Source organism: Ips typographus, linkage group LG14 (genome assembly GCF_016097725.1).
Source record: "Ips typographus isolate SLU linkage group LG14, UJ_Ityp_2.0, whole genome shotgun sequence".
Lineage (NCBI taxonomy): Eukaryota > Metazoa > Arthropoda > Insecta > Coleoptera > Curculionidae > Ips > Ips typographus.
Genome location: NC_138435.1, coordinates 5,852,767 through 5,879,445, shown reverse-complemented (window position 1 = coordinate 5,879,445; position 26,679 = coordinate 5,852,767). Strand labels below are relative to the sequence as shown.

The window sequence follows — 26,679 nt, the reverse complement described above, 5'->3', positions numbered from 1 at the left end:
ATCAATTGGAAAATAATACACATTCCTTGTTGTAGCGTGCTGTTGAATCCAAAGGTGACAGAACCAGTTTGTTGTTACACCTAATAACCTAATATACAATGTTACTTAGAAGTTTCAAATAATGAATGTCAAATAGTATTCTTTTAAAACTTGCCAGGATGAATGGGTTTTCTCGGACAAGTTAATTGACCCAAATGATCCAAAAACAATTTTTTTAAAAAAACCTTTTTTTTCTTTAGAGGCAGATTATTTAGGGCGTGTCTAGAATATCATTCTTATAAAGGGTGTTTCAAAAACATTTGCTTATTTTATGCAATAAAAAAAAACATATGCAATAAACATTTTTTTCTAAATAAATTTATTACCAAAGGAAAGCCTCAACATTAAATTTTTATTTATGGAAAAGAGTATTGGATAAATGAGCACCGTTCATGTTTTCACACTCTCGTAATCTCGAACCGAAGTTTTCGATCACTCTCTGAAGCATTGCACGAGGAACAGCGTTAATTTCATCTGGTATTTTTTGCTTCAATTCTCTTAAATCCTGTGGCGGTGGGGTTACTACCTTACTCTTGAGGTGTCCCCATAAAAAGAAATCTGCTGGTGTCAAATCGGGACTTCTTGGTGGCTAGTTAATGTCTCCTCTGCGACTGATGATCCTCCCTGGGAATAACTGATCAAGAGCAGCCAAGGAAGCATTCGTGACATGAGGAGTCGCTCCATCTTGTTGGAAAAACGTGTTTCTATTGTAGCCACCATGGTTCTGAATTGCAGGACTTAAAAAAGTCTTAATCATGTGGCAGTAGCGCTCAGATGTAAGTTTGAGCTTGACCAGATTGTCCTTAAAAAAATACGGGCCAATGATTCCTTGCCTTGACATAGCAGCCCAGACAATAAGGCGAGTGTAATGGCGTCTCATAAAGATTTTGCGGGTTCTGCTCGGCCCAATATCGGCAGTTCTGTTTGTTAACATGTCCGTTAATGTGAAAATTGGATTCATCAGAAAACCATATGTTGTTGCAACCGTTGAAGTCCTCTCTCATTATTCTACAGAACTCTGATCGATTAGCGGGCTCCTGCGATTTTAATTCTTGTGTGATAACAATCTTGTATGGATGGAAATGCATATCCTTGCGAATAATGCGACGAACAGTCGACTTATGCAAAATGAAAGACGCTGCACGCAATCTTAATGATTGCCGGGGATCCTCGTTAACGAATTGGCGTACACGTTCAATGTTTTCGTTCGATCTCGCTGACCTTGGGCGTCCAAGCGGTTTACTAGTCATCGTGTTTCCACTGTTCTCGAACTTTCTTATACAATATTTAATCAAATTTGCACTTGGGACATCTCTCATTCTTGCTATGTTAAAATGATTCCTGTACAAATGACGCACAAGGACATAAGAATCATTGTTTTTATAAAACGCACGAACACAAAAAGCACGTTGCGGTCCCGTAAAACGCTCCATTGCAACTAAATCTTAGCAATGTTGCCAAACGTTTGCCAACTATTTCCTTTCTCCGAAACATGCGTATTGCGCCATAGGACAGATCCAAAAACGAAATTATTTCTGAGACACCCTTTACTGAATTTTTGCTGGACACGAATCACCACCTAACAATAATTTTAATGTTTCTAATGCCCCTGGCTCAATATTTGGTTCATTAAATAGTCAAATTTGTCTATTTACACAATCATGTAATGGAAATGAAGTATACTTATTAAAGTTTCCAATTTGACTAAAGTTAAAAAAATAATGAATTAAACAATCTATGAAATAAGATTTCCCTGATCCAGGAGGTCCTAAAATATGTATAGTATTAACTTTTGGAAGTTTTTTTATCAATAACAATAATACAATCAGTTAAAAAATTTAAAATACTTGTTTCATCATTATTATATTGAAAATGCAGAAGTTCATTTAAAACTTGTACTGAATCTTCAATAGATTAATAATAATCATCTGTATTACCATGAAAAGCTGCATACAATGGAATTTTGTTACTTATCCACTCATAAATATCATTTATACTTTTTTCAACCAACTCAGAATTAAATAAATCCATAGCAACTTGTATTGAAGCGTGAACATTTGCAGTACCCGCTTGCCCAGGAACAAACCGGAGGATGTGGACAAGGTCAGTGTGGAAGATCCACCGTTATATTGTCACGATCTAATTTTTAGTCGTAACGCGGGGACGTGTAGGCTGGGGTCGTAGTAAAGTTAAACTCAAAGATTGGATAACAAAAACAACAACGTTTATTCATAGAGAAACTAATAGAGAAAGATTAAATGAAAACTGAATTTATAAAAAGCATTGTCAGACATAAGTTGGTTTAATTCAAATTATAGAGTTTGTACTTACATGATAATTAATTCACAAACCATTTTGGACGAGGGTAAGTGTCAGGGTAGAGTTCCCTTACTTTCGCGACCGAACCGTTTAGTTTCGCGGATAATTTCTAACTAACCTTCTTTCCAAATTTCTCGGCTATTTATTGTAAGGTATTGCGATCCCTTAGTCAGTTCAATTTCTTAATTGCTTGTCTAAGCACTTGGATCATTGTCCGAACAATTGATGACTTATTGCTGACCGGCGATTGCAACACCTTAGCTAGCTTCCGTTCTAAAAGGTTCGATTGCTTATTTTGCAATTCAAGTGGTCGACGACTTGTTTCGGTCAGTGGCCGATTATTTGCTGACCAAGTAATTAACGTATTAGTAGTAGTTAGTATTAACGAAAATCTACTTGTGACAATATTTTGTTCCCATTGTTGCTTTAAGCATTGCTGCAGATTCGGTTCTAGTGACGTTTGGCAAAATGTCGTGAAGTAGTCGTGCTCCTTTAAGAGATCTACGAACTTCGGAAATGAAATTGTGTATTCGTTGAATTTGTTGCTCCCCTCTAGTTTGATTCGCTTCTTTATTTTCTGGAGTGGTAGTAAAAAGGTCTTTAATGAGCGTTTGCCAGCTAAGTTGTTTTCGTTCTGCATGATTACTTGCGTTAATTCTAACCATTGTAATATCAGGTAAAAAGGAAGTTGCTCCACTTGAATGGCCCAAAGAAGTTCGAGCAAATTCAGAAGACAGGAAATCTCGCATGGTGCCATCATTGAATTGGTTAGTTGAGGTGGTGAAACGTCTTCGCAATCGCTATAAAATATTTAATCTTTATCACGTGCGCTCCATAACTTTACAATTTCTCGACGCTTACTAATTTCTCCCCAATAACATATTAAAGAATTATCATTATTGCACGTATCTACAGCACAAATATTGCAATTTAAGTGGCATTTAGTATGTTCGTGAACCAACATTAAACTTACATCTTTAACATTGTATGCCACTTTTTCCCAAAACGTATTACTTAATGTACGGTAACACTTTGCACAAAGAATCATTATAGTTCCATTTGATTCTATCATAGCTGAATAGTAATAATTGCAAAATGATAACATGGTATGGTGTTGTGTTGGACGATTCCACAATCACCAATTTTCTTGTGCTTCAGTAATTTTTCCAGTTCCATTTTGTACACGCATATCTTCGGGTGCTTCATAGAAATTATTTATTTCTTTTGATTTTCTTTAAAATTTCATTATTGGGGTAAAATTCGCAGCAACGATATCTATCACTTACGACATCTTCACCAGTTTCTAAGTCTGCTTCTGTTTCACTATTTATCGGCACTTCTGGTGATGCAACAACGTTGCACAATTCTTCTAAAGCTTCTGCACATCACTAACTGCTGGTGAAGTAGACATGGTTTAACGTGTTGGACCAATCTGCTTTTTAAACTGTTTGGAAGAAACTATAAACTCAAAATTATCAAAGTCGTGTAAATCATAAGGTAATTCCAAATTTGATACTAATTTTAATTTTGTCAACTCATACCTTAAGTGCGTGCCTTGGGGTAATTATGTTTGGATGCAATATATTTTGCTTTCAAAATAAGATTGATGCTATCATTACATCAAATTCTTCGTTTAGTTCATTGCATAATTGACTAATTAAGCTGAGATGATCAGTAACCGTTTGACTGTAAGTTAAGGAGTTGATTCCTTTTACAGTATTTTTAGAGAAATTATTGAACTTTAACATATTTTCATTAAGTCTTTGTTCGTTAAATTGGAGAGTAGATGCAGTTTTATTATAATCACTAATGGCGTCAGACATTACAGATCTGTGATATATGTGAGCTTGTTGTTTCATCAATAACTGCATGTCGTGATTTTGTTGAGCGACGGCTTCAATGGTTTCTGTGTCAAATATTGCATCATCGGCATCAGGAGTTCCAAAAAGCCGTTTGATAGCATATGAAACACCGTCGAATAATTCGCGTCTAAACCTTTTGACGTCATCGTGACCAGTAAGGTGGCAAATCAAATCGAATTTATCATTTAATTTATCAATATAATGTTCTATAAGTTCTAATGATTATTTACAAGCGAATTTTAGATTACTGCTTTGGTCTTTAGTTTTATTACTTCTTTTACTATCAATTTTTGAAACACATCGAAACACACGTATACATCAGGATTCTTTTCAGGTTGATACACGTATAGAACATTGTTGATTATTGCAGTGAGAATTAAAAAAGTTGGATGAAACAGAGCCATGTTACTAGAACGAATGGGAAATGTAATTAACATCGCACTATTTATATGTTTATACACTATATTTATCAAACATTTCAGAGACACATTAGCGTTAAATTCATGTGACGATAAAAGGTTTTTATTGAATGATTGTTACAATACCCTTCCGTGGGGGGCACTATAAAATAAAAAACAATGTTGCTGCTGCTGCTGTAAGAGAGAGAGTTTTTGTGGAAAATAAAGAACCAAAAGTATGAAAAACACATTTATTCTTCTCGTGCTCCCCATAATTTTATCATTTCTAAACGTTTATGTATATTGTTGCCCCAATAACAAGAAAAATTTAAATTATAAGCGTTTGTAGCTTTACAACACACATCGCAATTCATATGAAAAAAGTCATGTTTATGCACTAGCAAAAAAGACACTCCCTTGTAGTGATAAGCAACTTTTTTGTAAAACTCATCAACAAAACCTTCATGACATTCAATGCAAATATTCATAATTAAATTTATAGATCTTATCTGAAGAACATAATGGAAATTACAAAACACTATTGATTCATGGTGTCGTACAGCACGATTCCATAACCACCAATCCTTATCGCGTTGATTAACAACTCCAGTAATATTTTGGACTCGCTTGTCAACTGGAGTTTTATAGAAATCATTCACTTCCTTTATTCTTAATGTCACGTCAATATTTGGATTATAAGTGTAACAGCTATACGTCCTCACTTACGACATCTTCTCCTATTTCGTCTTCTAAGGCGCTGTCGTTATTATTTTGGTTTTCTTCTCCCAATAACAAGAAAAATTTAAATTATAAGCGTTTGTAGCTTTACAACACACATCGCAATTCATATGAAAAAAGTCATGTTCATGCACTAGCAAAAAAGACACTCCCTTGTAGTGATAAGCAACTTTTATTAACGATTATTTTAGCAGTTCCTGTTAGTTTACCTATTAAACTATTCAGTAAAAAGACATTTTGAAAATCACGCTGATTAGCGGTATTATAAAAATTGTCTATTAACTCTGACAAGTTGACAAATAACGGTTTAAATCGTTGGGGTTTCCATCAAATTCGGGTACGCATTTTAAATATTCAGGCTTAAAATGTGCCATATTAAAACTACTTAAAATTTTAATTGATGAACTATTGACTTCTTGTTTAGTTACTAATGGAACTTCAAGTAATTTTTTGAAACTTTGAGTAGAGTCGGTTAAAGGGTTCTCTTTGCCTTCAATTGACAAATTACTTAACTCTTCAATTATTGTTTCTAAATGCGACATGAAATAAATTGCACTTACATAAAAATTACGGCGAACTTGACCATATTAATACTATAAGGTCCCAAGTTTCTGGATGGCGATGTGGTCCACTCCAAAAATTGTAGTCCTTGCGAAAATGTCCAATTTGGTGACACTTTCCACGAATGGTTTTGTTAAACGATTAAACAAACCACTATTACGATTCACTGTCCAGTAATGTTTAAACCCGGTCGATATGCTCTCGAACAACAAGTTGTTAATTACCGAACTCGCGAACAAATCGATCTGCCAATAAATCGTTGAACGAAAAGTCACTTCGAAAGATGGACCTTGACAGATCCTACCGACTGCGCCAGTTAACTATTTCGATATGGCAAGGCCGTTTTTAAAAACAACTAAAATTTACTAATTACGTTTATTGTGGTTAATCTAACATCTAACTAGTCTTAGAGCTAAAAATGAAGTCCCTTAATAATTAACATAAAAATGGTTTTATTCAATATAACTGCATTGTCAGCATCTGGCTTATTCAGCGGAACTCGTACAGGAGCGTCACATAACTTGCGCTTAATATTTCGCAAGTCCTCGAATATTCTTATGTTTTTAAGTCAATAAGTCCATCTTTTGAATTAATGGATTTTCCATTCGTGACATATGCCTCCGCCCCAGAAAAACTGGTCCCCAGTTTTATATGAACAATAATTAAAATTTTCAACAAAAATAAAAATATATCGTTTAGCCTAATACAAATTTAAATACGAAGACATTATAATAAATGGTTAGTAGGTTTACATTGTATATGAGTATTCCATAGTACTCAGTTAAGTTTGTCTAAGGACACTGGTTACAATCATTTCTTAATAATAAGTTAGTTAGTTCTTATTCTAACAAGAAACCTAATAAAATCTTTCCTTTCCAGTAAGTATACCTAAACAACGTTATGCACTTTTATTTACCCTAAATCTATCCGGTTCTGGCAATGGCAGAACAACAAAAATACTGCAACACTGAGAAAAGTTTAATAGAGGCTTAGTCCTATGAGCAAAACTTCGCATCTCACATCACTGAACACCTTTATGATTAATGTCCCATAAATGTTTGTGGTGTGGGTCGATTATTCAATCGATGATTCGGCTAGCTTGGACCTCAGCATCAACGTACAGGCCCATCGTGAATTCCAATAACGATAATAGCTCATCATTGTCTGCTTTGGCTTTCTTCTCATATACTCAGTGTTACATGAAATATAAGAACAAAGGTAATATGTGCTACTTAATGCTTAATATACAATATCATGTCTTATAACAAAATTATTTTTAGCATCATTTTTAACTCTTATTTATGTGTTAGTATGTACGATCCATTTTCCATTCCTAAAAAATAAAAAATGGAACGTATGAAATTTATTTCCCTAATGCTGTAAAGCAAGGATTTCCGTGTATGCACTGCGCGAACAAAATTAGTCATGTAAACAACTTGAACGGTCGTTTACTGTTATCATTATTTGTTATGTTAGTCGTTCGTCATCAACCAACAAGATTGTCGGAGCGTCGTGTCAGGAATATTCGCCTCCTCAGCGAAACATTTTTTATCGTACCTTATTAGTTCATAGCGCTAAAAAATAATTGGATTAATTTCATGACTAGATTATTCTCGTTATTTGGGTTTAACATGACACCATTATACATTCCAATTTTTTTAATTTCAAAACCACATGTGTATATTATGCTTATATCTTGTATATACATAGCTATTAACAATAATAAAGTAATACAAAAACAATAATAAGCTAATATAAATATAAGTGTAGACCTCATAGCTGCTGATAAGTAGCATATGGCCCCATGTTCTCAAAAGGTTCTAATTGCGCGATAAACGGCTGTGTTACCGCGTGTCCAAGAATTTCTTCAGTTTGTCGATGATTAATGGACCCCCCTTATTGCATCTGCGCCAGGTTATCCGGATTTGGGCACGATGCCGGTTTGCGGACAACCTGACTTGCGTGTGATTCGGGTGGTCCCATAAACGTTTGTCGTCCATATGCACCTCCTGTCATAACAGAGGATGCGCTAGCAGTGTCAATTTCTGATGTTTTCTCCGTATACTGTGTTCGAGGTACTGTTGATACCCGAAATTGATGTGTCATATCCGGTATATAAGCATGCGGATATGTCGAATGACCCGGTTGACTCAAAAATTGAGTTCTCCCGTACACACATGTAGCACAAGGACATCCTTGTACAAATACATCTTCCCATGCCCGCCAAAAATCCTCAGGTCGATATTGTGGTTGTTGCGGTGATATGCATATTGCACAATCACATGTCAGAAATGGAGTGCCCCCATGACATACCTTTTCGTCAAGTAGAAGTATGGTATACTCCTCCGTATGTATGATTTGAGTCCAAAGGGCGTGTAGACACCTCGTAATCCCTAATAATTGTATTGGTACCGCTTGACGAAACTCTTCTTGTAGTTCCCCCAAGTGATACAGTGCCAATTTGTATAAATAAAGTTTGGTGTTTATCTCAGTAACACACCTAATATAAAACAAAAAATTCACAATCCATTCCATTTTTGGCACTTTCGCGAAACTTATAGATTAACTTTACCGGAGTGTTACTTCAAGACCGATTTCTAAAATTACACTGTAAATTGTTTTCCTATTTGGGTCTATTTAAACCAATCCGATAATTAGTCATTATTCATAACTGCGCGTAGCGATGAATCAAATTTGTCTTATCGCTAGCGAATTAGTTGCTTTCTTCGCAAAATTCATATACTAACTACATGTTCAAGGTGATTATTATACCGACAATATTATTTTTTTCATTTATTTATCTTCATTCGTTGGTAGGTACCTACATTACAATAACAACATTCAATATTTTTATTTTCATTGTATGTAACCATTTTTATCTTATAGGGAAAATTAAACTGATATCTGTTCTTGAATTTTAAGAATTTGCGCAATAAAAATTCAGACGCAGATAACAGAATAAAATACTTGGGCCCTGTAAAAATAAGTACACAAGTCAGTATGTGGAGCTTTATTATACATTATAATTGTTACTTTGTTTCAATATTATGCTTCCATTGCATTTCGTATTTTATGCATTACTCGGTCTCTACTGAACAATGTCTAGTCTCATCGAGATATTATTCCGAATTGGCTAAATCAGCGAATTCCATGATTTTAAGCATGGTGCACTCATTAACCTTTGGGAAAAATTTCTCTGATAACCTAATATGACAAGTGTTCAAGTTTCAAAATTTGCTAGTCTCACCATTCCACTGTACTAGTGGGAAGGGTTTTGAATTGTATTTATACGGTTATCTCATCATCTTTGCCACAGTTCGTTCTCCGACTTGAGGTGTTGTGTAAAAGTGCTTTTTTTATTTTTCTTTTTGAAAGTAAGTATAAATGTCTGTTTTTTTTCTATATTAACTGTTAGTCATATATTTTTCTACCAGAGAAAAAATCACTTCATTTTCTTTCTTTTATATCGCTTAGCTTAACCACCAATTGCTTTAAATCGTCAAAATTTCTGTTGCTTGAGCTAAGCAAATAATACATCTCATAATAAGATGGATGCAAACCATTTTCAAAATGGTCCCTAAACGCATCAAAAGTCATTTCTGGGTTAATATCGTTTGCGACTGCTAATAGATCATAATAGTACTTCTTTATATCCTCGACGTCTTGCTGTTTGCGAGTGTTTAATCGAATTTTAACTTTCGGAGTGGCTGTTCTCCTGAAAACTCTTTCAAAAAATCTGATTTTATATTTAGCTATGTTTTCATCTGATTTTCTGGCTCACTAATATAATTACCAAACCATGTATGGGCTGGACCTTCCAAAAAATTAGCTAAATAAAATATTTTGTGATTTTCTGATCAGCTATTTACTACAATCGCTGCTTTTTCGTATTTATTCACAAAAATAATGGGAGAGTCAATAGAAGGGTTAAATGTAGGTGGACATGTAAACTTTGGGGTGGCTGGAGTTTTTGGCTCAGCCAAAGCTGCCTGTCAGGCCAAGGACCTTCTGTTCCTCGCGGTTTAGGCGGAGTTCTACTCAATGAAGCTCTTGGTTTGAAATAAACTTCCGTGGATTGGGGCTTAGAAGTTGATGCCGAGGCTTGGGGAGTTTGAGCTTGAACGCTCACGACAGTTTTGTCAAGAGTATTTTCTTCGTCCTCACTGCTTGTCAAACAAACAACTGAACTGGGTTTGTCAAGCTTTTGTTTTTGTGAAGAAGTTGCCGTTTGTGTCGAAGCAGGAGAACTCACAGTCGAACTGTGATGCTCGGGTTTGAAATCTTTTAGTTCTTTTATCACTTTTTCTGAGTTTCGACCTTTAGCGATAGCTTCACCCACACATTATTTTCCTCAATCTGTATCATACCCCAAAAGATAAAATAAAAATAAAAAACTCAACTATTGTTTTTCATCCATCTCAAAACAGACCGGCGCTTCCACCAAATGTCACGTTTAATTTATGAGCCCTTCTGGGTTCATCAATTAAACTGACTCACGACGTTAAACGTCGCGCCGGGATCTCAGTTTTAAGGATGGAATCAAACACTGAGTTTTCTATTAAACACTTAAGTCTATTGACCAAACATTTATAAGTGGATCCGTATAATACAGCCATAAACCAACACACTAAAAGTTAATAATTCAACAATTGTACTTACATGAATACATCAGCTAAGGACTAGCATTTTCTGGCGGCTGGCTTGGTCACTTTCGTGTTGGAATAATTTTGAAGAATGGACTACTTAACTTGATCTTCTTTCCTCGAGGAGAGTCGACATCTCGACTTCTTCGTTCAGCTGGTCGCTCTCCTGTCGATTGGTTCACACTCATCCAATACTGCTGAAATCGGCGTATTTTATCCCCGATTGATCGGCTGCTGTAGTTTGTTATTGTTCGTCGCCTGTTTTTCATATTTCTGTAAAGCAGGTGGTGGTGACTCATCACCGATACGATGCACTAGGTGCAGCCTGGTGCGACCTTGCCTCGTACGCTTAATATTTCGCAATCCTCGAATATTCTTATGTTTTTAAGTCAATAAGTCCATCTTTTGAATTAATGGATTTTCCATTCGTGACAATATGAAAAAAGTCATGTTCATGCACTAGCAAAAAAGTCACTCCCTTGTAGTGATAAGCAACTTTTTTGTAAAACTCATCAACAAAACCTTCATGACATTCAATGCAAATATTCATAATTAAATTTATAGATCTTATCTGAAGAACATAATGGAAATCCAAACACTATTGATTCATGGTGTCGTACAGCACGATTCCATAACCACCAATCCTTATCGCGTTGATTAACAACTCCAGTAATATTTTGGACACGCTTGTCAACTGGAGCTTCATAGAAATCATTCACTTCCTTTATTCTTAATGTCACGTCAATATTTGGATTATAAGTGCAACAGCTATACGTCTCACTTACGACATCTTCTCCTATTTCGTCTTCTAAGGCGCTGTCGTTATTATTTTGGTTTTCTTCTCCCAATAACAAGAAAAATTTCAATTATAAGCGTTTGTAGCTTTACAACACACATCGCAATTCATATGAAACAGTCATGTTCATGCACTAGCAAAAATAACACTCCCTTGTAGTGATAAGCAACTTTTTTGTAAAACTCATCAACAAAACCTTCATGACATTCAATGCAAATATTCATAATTAAATTTATAGATCTTATCTCAAGAACATAATGGAAATTACAAAACACTATTGATTCATGGTGTCGTACAGCACGATTCCATAACCACCAATCCTTATCGCGTTGATTAACAACTCCAGTAATAATTTGGACACGCTTGTCAACTGGAGCTTCATAGAAATCATTCGCTTCCTTTATTCTTAATGTCACGTCAATATTTGGATTATAAGTGCAACAGCTATACGTCTCACTTACGACATCTTCTCCTATTTCGTCTTCTAAGGCGCTGTCGTTATTATTTTGGTTTTCTTCTCCCAATAACAAGAAAAATTTCAATTATAAGCGTTTGTAGCTTTACAATACATATCGCAATTCATATGAAACAGTCATGTTCATGCACTAGCAAAAATAACACTCCCTTGTAGTGATAAGCAACTTTTTTGTAAAACTCATCAACAAAACCTTCATGACATTCAATGCAAATATTCATAATTAAATTTATAGATCTTATCTCAAGAACATAATGGAAATTACAAAACACTATTGATTCATGGTGTCGTACAGCACGATTCCATAACCACTAATCCTTATCGCGTTGATTAACAACTCCACTAATATTTTGGACACGCTTGTCAACTGGAGCTTCATAGAAATCATTCACTTCAGGATTTATTCTTAATATCACGTCAATATTTGGATTATAAGTGCAACAGCTATACGTTTCACTTACGACATGTTCTCCTATTTCGTCTTCTAAGGCGCTGTCGTTATTATTTTGGTTTTCTTCTCCCAATAACAAGAAAAATTTAAATTATAAGCGTTTGTAGTTTTACAACACACATCGCAATTCATATGAAAAAAGTCATGTTCATGCACTAACAAAAAAGACACTCCCTTGTAGTGATAAGCTACTTTTTTGTAAAACTCATCAACAAAACCTTCATGACATTCAATGCAAATATTCATAATTAAATTTATAGATCTTATCTGAAGAACATAATGGAAATTACAAAACACTATTGATTCATGGTGTCGTACAGCACGATTCCATAACCACCAATCCTTATCGCGTTGATTAACAACTCCAGTAATAATTTGGACACGCTTGTCAACTGGAGCTTCATAGAAATCATTCGCTTCCTTTATTCTTAATGTCACGTCAATATTTGGATTATAAGTGCAACATCTATACGTCTCACTTACGACATCTTCTCCTATTTCGTCTTCTAAGGCGCTGTCGTTATTATTTTGGTTTTCTTCTCCCAATAACAAGAAAAATTTAAATTATAAGCGTTTGTAGTTTTACAACACACATCGCAATTCATATGAAAAAAGTCATGTTCATGCACTAGCAAAAAAGACACTCCCTTGTAGTGATAAGCTACTTTTTTGTAAAACTCATCAACAAAACCTTCATGACATTCAATGCAAATATTCATAATTAAATTTATAGATCTTATCTGAAGAACATAATGCAAATTACAAAACACTATTGATTCATGGTGTCGTACAGCATGATTCCATAACCACCAATCCTTATCGCGTTGATTAACAACTCCAGTAATATTTTGGAAACGCTTGTCAACTGGAGCTTCATAGAAATCATTCGCTTCCTTTATTCTTAATGTCACGTCAATATTTGGATTATAAGTGCAACAGCTATACGTCTCACTTAAGACATCTTCTTCTATTTCGTCTTCTAAGGCGCTGTCGTTATTATTTTGGTTTTCTTCTCCCAATAACAAGAAAAATTTAAATTATAAGCGTTTGTAGTTTTACAACACACATCGCAATTCATATGAAAAAAGTCATGTTCATGCACTAACAAAAAAGACACTCCCTTGTAGTGATAAGCTACTTTTTTGTAAAACTCATCAACAAAACCTTCATGACATTCAATGCAAATATTCATAATTAAATTTATAGATCTTATCTCAAGAACATAATGGAAATTACAAAACACTATTGATTCATGGTGTCGTACAGCACGATTCCATAACCACCAATCCTTATCGCGTTGATTAACAACTCCAGTAATAATTTGGACACGCTTGTCAACTGGAGCTTCATAGAAATCATTCGCTTCCTTTATTCTTAATGTCACGTCAATATTTGGATTATAAGTGCAACAGCTATACGTCTCACTTACGACATCTTCTCCTATTTCGTCTTCTAAGGCGCTGTCGTTATTATTTTGGTTTTCTTCTCCCAATAACAAGAAAAATTTCAATTATAAGCGTTTGTAGCTTTACAACACACATCGCAATTCATATGAAACAGTCATGTTCATGCACTAGCAAAAATAACACTCCCTTGTAGTGATAAGCAACTTTTTTGTAAAACTCATCAACAAAACCTTCATGACATTCAATGCAAATATTCATAATTAAATTTATAGATCTTATCTCAAGAACATAATGGAAATTACAAAACACTATTGATTCATGGTGTCGTACAGCACGATTCCATAACCACCAATCCTTATCGCGTTGATTAACAACTCCACTAATATTTTGGACACGCTTGTCAACTGGAGCTTCATAGAAATCATTCACTTCAGGATTTATTCTTAATATCACGTCAATATTTGGATTATAAGTGCAACAGCTATACGTTTCACTTACGACATGTTCTCCTATTTCGTCTTCTAAGGCGCTGTCGTTATTATTTTGGTTTTCTTCTCCCAATAACAAGAAAAATTTAAATTATAAGCGTTTGTAGTTTTACAACACACATCGCAATTCATATGAAAAAAGTCATGTTCATGCACTAACAAAAAAGACACTCCCTTGTAGTGATAAGCTACTTTTTTGTAAAACTCATCAACAAAACCTTCATGACATTCAATGCAAATATTCATAATTAAATTTATAAATCTTATCTGAAGAACATAATGGAAATTACAAAACACTATTGATTCATGGTGTCGTACAGCACGATTCCATAACCACCAATCCTTATCGCGTTGATTAACAACTCCAGTAATAATTTGGACACGCTTGTCAACTGGAGCTTCATAGAAATCATTCGCTTCCTTTATTCTTAATGTCACGTCAATATTTGGATTATAAGTGCAACAGCTATACGTCTCACTTAAGACATCTTCTTCTATTTCGTCTTCTAAGGCGCTGTCGTTATTATTTTGGTTTTCTTCTCCCAATAACAAGAAAAATTTAAATTATAAGCGTTTGTAGTTTTACAACACACATCGCAATTCATATGAAAAAAGTCATGTTCATGCACTAACAAAAAAGACACTCCCTTGTAGTGATAAGCTACTTTTTTGTAAAACTCATCAACAAAACCTTCATGACATTCAATGCAAATATTCATAATTAAATTTATAGATCTTATCTGAAGAACATAATGGAAATTACAAAACACTATTGATTCATGGTGTCGTACAGCACGATCTCATAACCACCAATCCTTATCGCGTTGATTAACAACTCCAGTAATATTTTGGACACGCTTGTCAACTGGAGCTTCATAGACATCATTCACTTCAGGATTTATTCTTAATATCACGTCAATATTTGGATTATAAGTGCAACAGCTGTACGTCTCACTTACGACATCTTCTCCTATTTCGTCTTCTAAGGCGCTGTCGTTATTATTTTGGTTTTCTTCTCCCAATAACAAGAAAAATTTAAATTATAAGCGTTTGTAGCTTTACAACACACATCGCAATTCATATGAAAAAGTCATGTTCATGCACTAGCAAAAATAACACTCCCTTGTAGTGATAAGCTACTTTTTTGTAAAACTCATCAACAAAACCTTCATGACATTCAATGCAAATATTCATAATTAAATTTATAGATCTTATCTCAAGAACATAATGGAAATTACAAAACACTATTGATTTATGGTGTCGTACAGCACGATTCCATAACCACCAATCCTTATCGCGTTGATTAACAACTCCAGTAATATTTTGGACACGCTTGTCAACTGGAGCTTCATAGACATCATTCACTTCAGGATTTATTCTTAATATCACGTCAATATTTGGATTATTAGTGCAACAGCTGTACGTCTCACTTACGACATCTTCTCCTATTTCGTCTTCTAAGGCGCTGTCGTTATTATTTTGGTTTTCTTCTCCCAATAACAAGAAAAATTTAAATTATAAGCGTTTGTAGCTTTACAACACACATCGCAATTTATATGAAAAAAGTCATGTTCATGCACTAGCAAAAAACACACTCCCTTGTAGTGATAAGCAACTTTTTTGTAAAACTCATCAACAAAACCTTCATGACATTCAATGCAAATATTCATAATTAAATTTATAGATCTTATCTGAAGAACATAATGGAAATTTCAAAACACTATTGATTCATGGTGTCGTACAGCACGATTCCATAACCACCAATCCTTATCGCGTTGATTAACAACTCTAGTAATATTTTGGAAACGCTTGTCAACTGGAGCTTCATAGAAATCATTCGCTTCCTTTATTCTTAATGTCACGTCAATATTTGGATTATAAGTGCAACAGCTATACGTCTCACTTACGACATCTTCTCCTATTTCGTCTTCTAAGGCGCTGTCGTTATTATTTTGGTTTTCTTCTCCCAATAACAAGAAAAATTTTAATTATAAGCGTTTGTAGTTTTACAACACACATAGCAATTCATATGAAACAAGTCATGTTCATGCACTAGCAAAAATAACACGCCCTTGTAGTGATAAGCAACTTTTTTGTAAAACTCATCAACAAAACCTTCATGACATTCAATGCAAATATTCGTAATTAAATTTATAGATCTTATCTGAAGAACATAATGGAAATTACAAAACACTATTGATTCATGGTGTCGTACAGCACGATTCCATAACCACCAATCCTTATCGCGTTGATTAACAACTCCAGTAATATTTTGGACACGCTTGTCAACTGGAGCCTCATAGAAATCATTCACTTCAGGATTTATTCTTAATATCACGTCAATATTTGGATTATAAGTGCAACAGCTGTACGTCTCACTTACGACATCTTCTCCTATTTCGTCTTCTAAGGCGCTGTCGTTATTATTTTGGTTTTCTTCTCCGAATAACAAGAAAAATTTAAATTATAAGCGTTTGTAGCTTTACAATACATATCGCAATTCATATGAAAAAGTCATGTTCATGCACTAGCAAAAATAACACTCCCTTGTAGTGATAAGCTACTTTTTTGTAAAACTCATCAACAAAACCTTCATGACATTCAATGCAAATATTCGTAATTAAATTTATAGATCTTATCTGAAGAACATAATGGAAATTACAAAACACTATTGATTCATGGTGTCGTACAGCACGATTCCATAACCACCAATCCTTATCGCGTTGATTAACAACTCCAGTAATATTTTGGACACGCTTGTCAACTGGAGCTTCATAGAAATCATTCACTTAATTTATTCTTAATATCACGTCAATATTTGGATTATAAGTGCAACAGCTATACGTCTCACTTACGACATCTTCTCCTACATCGTCTTCTAAGGCGCTGTCGTTATTATTTTGGTTATCTTCTCATAATAACAAGGAAAATTTAAATTATAAGCGTTTGTAGCTTTACAACACACATCGCAATTTATATGAAAAAAGTCTTGTTCATGCACTAGCAAAAAAGACACTCCCTTGTAGTGATAAGCTACTTTTTTGTAAAACTCATCAACAAAACCTTCATGACATTCAATGCAAATATTCATAATTAAATTTATAGATCTTATCTGAAGAACATAATGGAAATTACAAAACACTATAGATTCATGGTGTCGTACAGCACGATTCCATAACCACCAATCCTTATCGCGTTGATTAACAACTCCAGTAATATTTTGGACACGCTTGTCAACTGGAGCTTCATAGAAATCATTCACTTCAGGATTTATTCTTAATATCACGTCAATATTTGGATTATAAGTGCAACAGCTATACGTCTCACTTACGACATCTTCTCCTATTTCGTCTTCTAAGGCGCTGTCGTTATTATTTTGGTTTTCTTCTCCCAATAACAAGAAAAATTTAAATTATAAGCGTTTGTAGTTTTACAACACAAATCGCAATTCATATGAAAAAAGTCATGTTCATGCACTAGCAAAAAAGACACTCCCTTGTAGTGATAAGCTACTTTTTTGTAAAACTCATCAACAAAACCTTCATGACATTCAATGCAAATATTCATAATTAAATTTATAGCTCTTATCTCAAGAACATAATGGAAATTACAAAACACTATTGATTCATGGTGTCGTACAGCACGATTCCATAACCACCAATCTTTATCGCGTTGATTAACAACTCCAGTAATATTTTGGACACGCTTGTCAACTGGAGCTTCATAGAAATCATGCACTTCCTTTATTCTTAATGTCACGTCAATATTTGGAATATAAGTGCAACAGCTATACGTCTCACTTACGACATATTCTCCTACTTCGTCTTCTAAGGCGCTGTCGTTATTATTTTGGTTATCTTCTCATAATAACAAGGAAAATTTAAATTATAAGCGTTTGTAGCTTTACAACACACATCGCAATTTATATGAAAAAAGTCATGTTCATGCACTAGCAAAAAAGACACTCCCTTGTAGTGATAAGCAACTTTTTTGTAAAACTCATCAACAAAACCTTCATGACATTCAATGCAAATATTCATAATTAAATTTATAGATCTTATCTGAAGAACATAATGGAAATTACAAAACACTATTGATTCATGGTGTCGTACAGCACGATTCCATAACCACCAATCCTTATCGCGTTGATTAACAACTCCAGTAATATTTTGGACACGCTTGTCAACTGGAGCTTCATAGACATCATTCACTTCAGGATTTATTCTTAATGTCACGTCAATATTTGGATTATAAGTGCAACATCTATACGTCTCACTTACGACATCTTCTCCTATTTCGTCTTCTAAGGCGCTGTCGTTATTATTTTGGTTTTCTTCTCCCAATAACAAGAAAAATTTAAATTATAAGCGTTTGTAGTTTTACAACACACATCGCAATTCATATGAAAAAAGTGTTGTGTTCATGCACTAGCAAAAAAGACACTCCCTTGTAGTGATAAGCAACTTTTTTGTAAAACTCATCAACAAAACCTTCATGACATTCAATGCAAATATGCATAATTAAATTTATAGATCTTTTCTGAAGAACATAATGGAAATTACAATACACTATTGATTCATCGTGTCGTACAGCACGATTCCATAACCACCAATCCTTATCAAGTTCATTAACAACTCCATTAATATTTTGGACACGCTTGTCAACTGGAGCTTCATAGAAATCATGCACTTCCTTTATTCTTAATATCACGTCAATATTTGGATTATAAATGCTACAGCTATACGTCTCACTTACGACATCTTCTCCTATTTCGCCTTCTAAGGCGCTGTCGTTACTATTTTGGTTTTCTTCTCCCAATAACAAGAAAAATTTAAATTATAAGCGTTTGTAGCTTTACAACACACATCGCAATTTATATGAAAAAAGTCATGTTCATGCACTAGCAAAAAAGACACTCCGTTGTAGTGATAAGCAACTTTTTTGTAAAACTCATCAACAAAACCTTCATGACATTCAATGCAAATATTCATAATTAAATTTATAGATCTTATCTGAAGAACATAATGGAAATTACAAAACACTATTGATTCATGGTGTCGTGCAGCACGATTCCATAACCGCCAATCCTTATCAAGTTGATTAACAACTCCATTAATATTTTGGACACGCTTGTCAACTGGAGCTACATAGAAATCATGCACTTCCTTTATTCTTAATATCACGTCAATATTTGGATTATAAGTGCAACAGCTATACGTCTCACTTACGACATCTTCTCCTATTTCGCCTTCTAAGGCGCTGTCGTTACTATTTTGGTTTTCTTCTCCCAATAACAAGAAAAATTTAAATTATAAGCGTTTGTAGCTTTACAACACACATCGCAATTTATAGGAAAAAAGTCATGTTCATGCACTAGCAAAAAAGACACTCCCTTGTAGTGATAAGCAACTTTTTTGTAAAACTCATCAACAAAACCTTCATGACATTCAATGCAAATATTCATAATTAAATTTATCTACAACAGTTACATAATATCGTAATTTCGCACTATTTTCAGTGTCATAATGACCTTTATTACCGCACTAGTGCGTTAATAATCGGTGAACAATTTGTTTGTACATCTGGAGTTCTGTTGCCTCCTCTATCTTGCTTCTTGTTAATATTAATATTAAAAGTAACTTTTAGTTAGATATTTTTTAATTAAAAAACATGACATACAATTACATGAAAACTCAATTATTATTAGGATAAATATTAATGGTAAACTCTTTGCAATTGGATAAATTAATGCCAGATGTTGACATGCCTAACAAGTTGCTGGAAATATTTTTATTTTCTTTTATATTTTTATTTTTATTTTTATTTTTTCAATTAATTATTAAAATAATAATCGTTGTAGATAAAATGTTGTACGTAACACGTAGCATATGTTATTAACGCACTGTGTGATTACACGACTTGGCCTGCGGCCTCGTCGTGCAAGTTTTCACATGCGTGCGTTAATAACATTCATATCCTACTTGTTACGTAAATAACTATTATTAAGGTAAGTTAAAAAATACAATTTTAATTAAAGTAGTCTAGTTTGCAAAATAAGTATATATTTTTCTAAATAAAATACAAAATATGGTAATTTTATCGCATATCGGTAATTAATAATTGCTTATTGCCGAAGACAACTCAGCGATGAAATCTTCATCCATATTTGTCTGTGAAAAAACAGAATCTTGCGTCGATGTATTCTCAACCGATGGTGGCCCATACCGAGTAGTTTTGGAGTCACTACTGTAATTTGAGTTTAGAGAATGCGGCTCGGTGTTTATGTGGGAAATCGACGGCGGCGATGGTTCCAAAATCATAGAAATTATAGACGCTTGCAGTGGAAATGATCGATCTTGTGGTAAAGATCGCAAGAGAGACGCTACGTACCTCCCAAAATGATCGAAGCAATGTTCTGCCGGTGCCGGTGCAGAAATACTAGCAGCGCGTTTGGAAATATCATCTAGCTTTTCAATCGCAGAATTAATATCATTTCCAACAGGTGTCGAACATGACTTCTTTTTGCAAAATGCTATTGGAGTTGAAAGTTGAAGTTTTCTTTTTGTTGGTTCGCTTAGGCATTCCCTCGATGGAGTTGGTTGCTCCTTCGATGTAGTTGGTTGGTCCTTGGATGTAGTTGGTTGATCTTCGTTGAATAATGGTTCTGACCCCATTCCTTCTAGTGAAAGCGGCTCCTTATTTTCGGATTCAGTATTTTTTGCATTGCGTTTATTTACGAGATTCGGATCTTCCTGCAATATAGAAAAAAAACTGCCGTAGCTAATGTGATTTGGTAAATTTCTTTTATAAAACTAAGCAAAATAAAGCAATTTTGTTCTAGGTGCCAACTGAAAAAAATCAATGGTTGGAGATAATAAATGGATTTGAAACGAAATGGAACTTTCCAAAATGCATTGGAGCCTTAGATGGCAAGCATATCGGTATTAGAGCGCCCCCTAAGACTGGATCTGATTATTTTAATTATAAACAATCTTTCAGTATAATTTTGATGGCTTTAGTTGACCATGACTATTGTTTCACATATATTGATGTAGGGGCGAAAGGGAGAGCATCAGATGGTGGTGTGTGGCAAAACTGTAGTTTCAACGAAGCTCTGCAGGCAGATGAGCTCAATATTCCCTCAGATGCCGTTATTGTCGCAGATGATGAGCCTTACAGTAAAAGAAATTTATCTAGAGCAGAACGCATTTTCAACTATAGGCTGTCAAGAGCTAGGCGAATTTCTGAAAATGCTTTTGGTATACTGGTATCAAAATTTAGAATATTTGAAAGGCCAATTGCTGTAAGTTTACAAAAAGTTGATAAAATTGTAAAAACCTGTTGTTCAATACATAATTGGTTACGAAAAACTGGCATTTGTTACGTGCCACCTAGCTTAATTGAAAATTACAATGTAATTTTGGGAACATGGAGACAAGATGCAAGAAATTCGGCTTTAACAAACTTGAGTCTTACGACTCATGACAGGAATCCGAGTAGATTAGCATTAGCCAAAAGAGATAAATATTGCGACTACTTTAACAATGCAGGGGCAGTCAATTGGCAGTGGAACATGTTTGAAAACTAAATAATAAAAAGTCTTAACAGTGATTTTTTTTCAAATTTGTAATGACTATGATGTAGTTATAAACGCAAATAAAATCTTACAAAGTTTGAATGGGTTTCCCTTCCTTTTACATGCGGTCTGAGGAAAGAATCCATTAACTTAAACCACCTCACTTTAGGGATGTAAACATCATCCAAAGAACATCCAGACTTAATACTTTGTTGAATTTTTTTTAATTCTTGAGAATAGGAGCTACGTAAATTCTTGAATTTCATAATTACATGGACGTCTGTGAAATCATCAATTGCCATCGCCGATGCAATCCTTTTAGCTGCGGCTGCACGTGCATTTCGATTTTTATAATCTTCTCTCGTAGGATCCCACAAGACCGGTTCATTTTGATAAAATTCCAGGAACTTTAGGGTCTCTGCATCATTCATCCTTAAAATATTGGACGCCATGACAGACACAACCGTCCTCTTCGCCTGCTCACGATCGACTGCACGAAACAAAAATCAAACCGGTTTGATTTTCTCACGAACGAAATATTTTGGTTCGTTATTCACGAACCTAAAGGTTGCCATGGGGAGTGGTACACGAAAGCGTGAATGACGTTCGTGATTCACTACCCGTGGCAACGCGGCTTTAGAAATGTCTTCATTTTCACGAACGTGGCTCTTGTGTTTTCAATTCGAGCTCGAATTTCGGTCTCTGGATCCAGGTCTTGGGTAACCCAGCAACCGAGATACCTGAATTTTCTCACTTCTTCTATTGAAGTACCATATATTCGTATATTGGCTTGTAGATTTTGATTTCTGCTGACGACCATCGTTTTGGTTTTTGCTGTATTTATTTTCAGGCCGTGTTGGTCACCTGATTTCACAATCTTGTCTACTAGCTCCTGTAAGCCTTCTGAAGTGTCTGCGAAGATGACAGTGTCATCTGCGTAGCGTATGTTGTTAAGTATTTTACCGTTCACCTTTATGCCAATTTCACAGTCCTCTAGCGCTTGCTGAAATATGTACTCGGAGTAAATGTTAAATAAAAGAGGCGAGAGAACACAGCCCTGTCGTACTCCCCTTCTTATTGGTATTTCTGACGATACGGTGTCACCAAACCGAACAAACCCTCTCTGTTCCCAATATAAATTTGTAAACAATACTATTGCTAATACTGTAAACTTAATATTCTAGGGTTGGTTAGTGATTTAGCCAACTTTAGTGACTAAAACCCCTTAATTGGTGGCTGCAGAGCTATACTGGACGACCCCTGGATTACAGGGCGTCTACCGGATCCATTCAGAGTTGGAAAGGCAACAATTACCCCTACTTTTGTTAAACGAGGGTTGCAGAAACCTCTAAACAATTAACACTAATAAAAAGGGACCTCAATGGCTGCAAAACCCAATCGGGCAGCTCTATCTTTCCCCATCTCTTCCTTGCATCTTTCTCCTAAATCCTGAAATCGTTACCCTCTTTAATATTTTTTCCTTCGCTCCTTTGCTCCCTCAGCCCCCAATCAGACGATTACGTCACTCAGAGGATGCTCAGAGGGTTTCTTTTTGGTGGCACACGCACACGACCGATCCGAGTACACCCCCGGGGGTGGGCAAACGAAAAAAAAAATGTATCACGCGCTACGGACCGCTATTTGACCTTCAGCAACCTTCCAGAACCTTCTATACTCCCTTTTTAATTAGGAAAATGCAAATCAAGTTGCTAATTCTGAAAGCCTACCAAAAGAACGTGCAATCTGCGATTCCACGCATACGAGATGACGGTCACGGTTACTTTTTCGAACAGAAAAAATGACTTTTCCGCGAGTAAAATTCGGTTTTAAGCAAAATAATTTTTTCACGTGTCTTTATTCCACGACGTCCCGAAGAGAAGAGAATCTTTAAAAATCCTTTTTTAATTTCTATCTCGGACGAAAAATTCCAGTATTTCGTTTTTTGCACAACATTCCAGCACGTAGCAATAACAAAATTACATTTCTGTACAAGTAACGGCCTCCCGCGGCCATCCCCAACATACCCAACATGTGGCAACAGATCGCAATGAAATTATTGATTTTTCCCTGAAGCGCAACCCCGCCATCTATATTAAGGTCGAGGAATCTTACGATCGCGCATCGGAAAACTGTGTTTTCACGACACTGACACCGGTTAAAAAATGAAAAGTTCGTCAAATGTGAGGTTATGATATCAATAAAAAATAAAATGCTGGAAAATGTGACAAGTGTAACTTGTCGAATGTCGACAACCGACGGCTGACGGATGACTGCCAAGATTCAGAATTATGCTTATAATTATATCAAATATCAAATCAAACTCATTGCATTTGGTCGTAAGACTCAAATATTACACATTGTTAACGGCAAACATTTTTAAAAATTATATAAAATAACAGAGACAATGGAATCCATTAATTAAGTACTTTTTAAATTCTTGAGAAAATTTCGTATCCGTAAAACTCCGATTTTCAAAAGATCATAAGAATGCTACACGCAGGTAGTGTATTTGCATAATTTTCTTTGAATATGATAAGTTCGTTCCGAAAGTAAGTTATTTTGAGTAAATATTTATCACATTATACTCATATGACTTAAAGAACATTCTGTTATCTTCAGCAACAATGTTTGTATTATCACTTAAAGAAACAGGGAGAAATGAAACTTACCATATGACTGGTTTGCGGGGTCTGTCTTGTCCCTGTAATGTTAGAAATAAACCACTCATGTGGAGTAAAACGAGGTTGTTCAACATAAACATATAATAAATAAACTTAATCTAAGAAAAACAACAGTAATTTTGTTTCCTGCTTAATGAGCTAAATCAAACTCCCTTGCCGCTAATATTCAAGGAACAGTTCAATAATTATAGAGAAAGTGGCGCTAGCGACTAATGGGTACACCACAACAATGTTTGTAAAGTCACTGCTTGCAAATAGGCAACACAACCCGAGAGTTTTCCAAGTGAATTCAAAATGGAGCGTCACTTACCACTAAGCATCTTCTTAGGACTATTACATTTGGTACATTACTTGCAACGTCTAGAGCAGCATCAACCATGCAACCATAAATCCAACACAGAACTGGAACTGGTATCAGAGGTAGTCACGCTAAGCTATTTGTGATCGCTGGCAATCAAATCTTCTAGGTTTAATTAGCGTCCAACCAAACTATAGAGAGAGAAACCCCTTTTGGGTTTAATATTTGTCAGAGTACAAATATTACCACTTGTGAGAGTAAACGCAAGCTTTTGCTTGTTTTTAAAAACGTGATGCGTAATTACGCTGCAAACCAAACGAGAGATTACGAGAGAGTGTCGTTACCCGGTAAAAATCCACACACACACCGAAAAACACCGTTTTCGGCGAGCAGACTCCCCCACCTCACGGAACTACGATTCGTCTAGATCGGGCTAATAATAGAACGGTTGCTGCGACGAACATTTTATTTCTTTTGTTGCGAGTTTTCGCAACACATTCTTTGTGGTCTTTGATGGAATATGATAAGAACGTGTTATCCCTTTTGATGTTATGTGGGCACACACCAACGCACGAATTAACTATTAACTGCTCATTAAGTAATGCCTATTAAAATAGAAGATTCTTAAGTTCTTAAAAGCAGTTGTTTTTTGTCTTTTATCTTAGCAGTATACGATTTTCTATCACAACAAAAACAGCAAACTGTCAACTGACAATCTGGCAACAGCGGACACAACTCGTTAAAAGTCGAGATCAAGAATGTCGCTTTTGTATTATATCTGCGTTCGTTGAAAAGGCGCGTGTGAGAAAGAGAGCGCGTCAGCCTGCAACTAATCGCTACGCAATACGAATGCATTTTCAAAACGTCAAGCTCTCTGATGACATGCATCGGCCGATATACTGCCGACTGCTGTAGTAGTCATATTTTTTAATAAAGTGGTTTGTGGTGAGCTTAAATATTAGTTCTAGAAACCTCTTATATGAGACAACATCTGCCTATCAAGTACTATGATTGTAAAGAAAACATATTTGTGCTGCTGCAATGTTCTTTTAAAACAATAAATCCAATACTTAATGAATATAAATTTTTAGATATTTCGTTTAGTCGAACTTACCCTTTCCTATAAATACCATTTCAGAAGAATGTAAGGTCTCCATTCTGTGAAGATGGACTACTTTAATAAAAAGAGGGAATCAAATAGTAATACCAAACCACGGACAACGCCTGTAACTCCTTGGGTATTAAGTGCATATTGTGCACCCGAGCATCCACTGTGACGTCACCCGGCATATCGCATTGCGAAAACAAGTTCCGCTGATAAGGCCATCTTGGATCTGTTGTGATGTCAAATGCCAACTTGTCACTTTGCTGTTGTTTTGTTTTTGTTTTGTTGTGTCAAAAAAAGTAAGATGCAGCTAAAATAATTGTATTTTTATTACAATAGTCTAATAAGTGGTGAAGATTATACACTAAATTCAAGTAAATGTATATTTTTCAATGGTCATAATGCACACAACGCCTGCTAGCCCAGGTTAGATTACTGAGCATATAGGACTAGGTGTGATATAAATGTTTTTTTAAGTACAGTCTAGGATTTGGATTTAACACTCATTCACTATTAGAATATTACCTTTATTACTAATTAATAATTATTATTAAATTACATATTAAAAGCCAACAAAACATTTTTAATTTTCTTCTTTCTGTGCCTCATATATTATGGTCATTATTCGCCGACGTAACGCCCTGTTTCTTACTGGACCTTTTACTTCTTTCAATTCTGCTGCTACAGCTCTAAAAAAATCATGTAAATTCAAAACCTATGCAATCTACAAAAGTTACCCTACTCCACTAAAAAAAACATCAGTACTTACAAAGCAAAAGCATCAATAACTCCTAATTCAGTAGCACTGTTACTCTGTGCTTCAAGAGTCTCCAGAGCATTTGA

General features: G+C 35.0%; 1 long non-coding RNA gene across 1 annotated transcript; it reads left to right on the top strand.

Annotated features, from left to right (window-relative positions):
* The first annotated feature begins 17,830 nt into the window (after window positions 1–17,830).
* Window positions 17,831–21,848, top strand: LOC145737782 (uncharacterized). Its single transcript, XR_014180479.1, has 2 exons — window positions 17,831–21,117; window positions 21,176–21,848. It is a non-coding gene; the product is annotated as an uncharacterized LOC145737782 (long non-coding RNA).
* The last annotated feature ends 4,831 nt before the right edge of the window (window positions 21,849–26,679 follow it).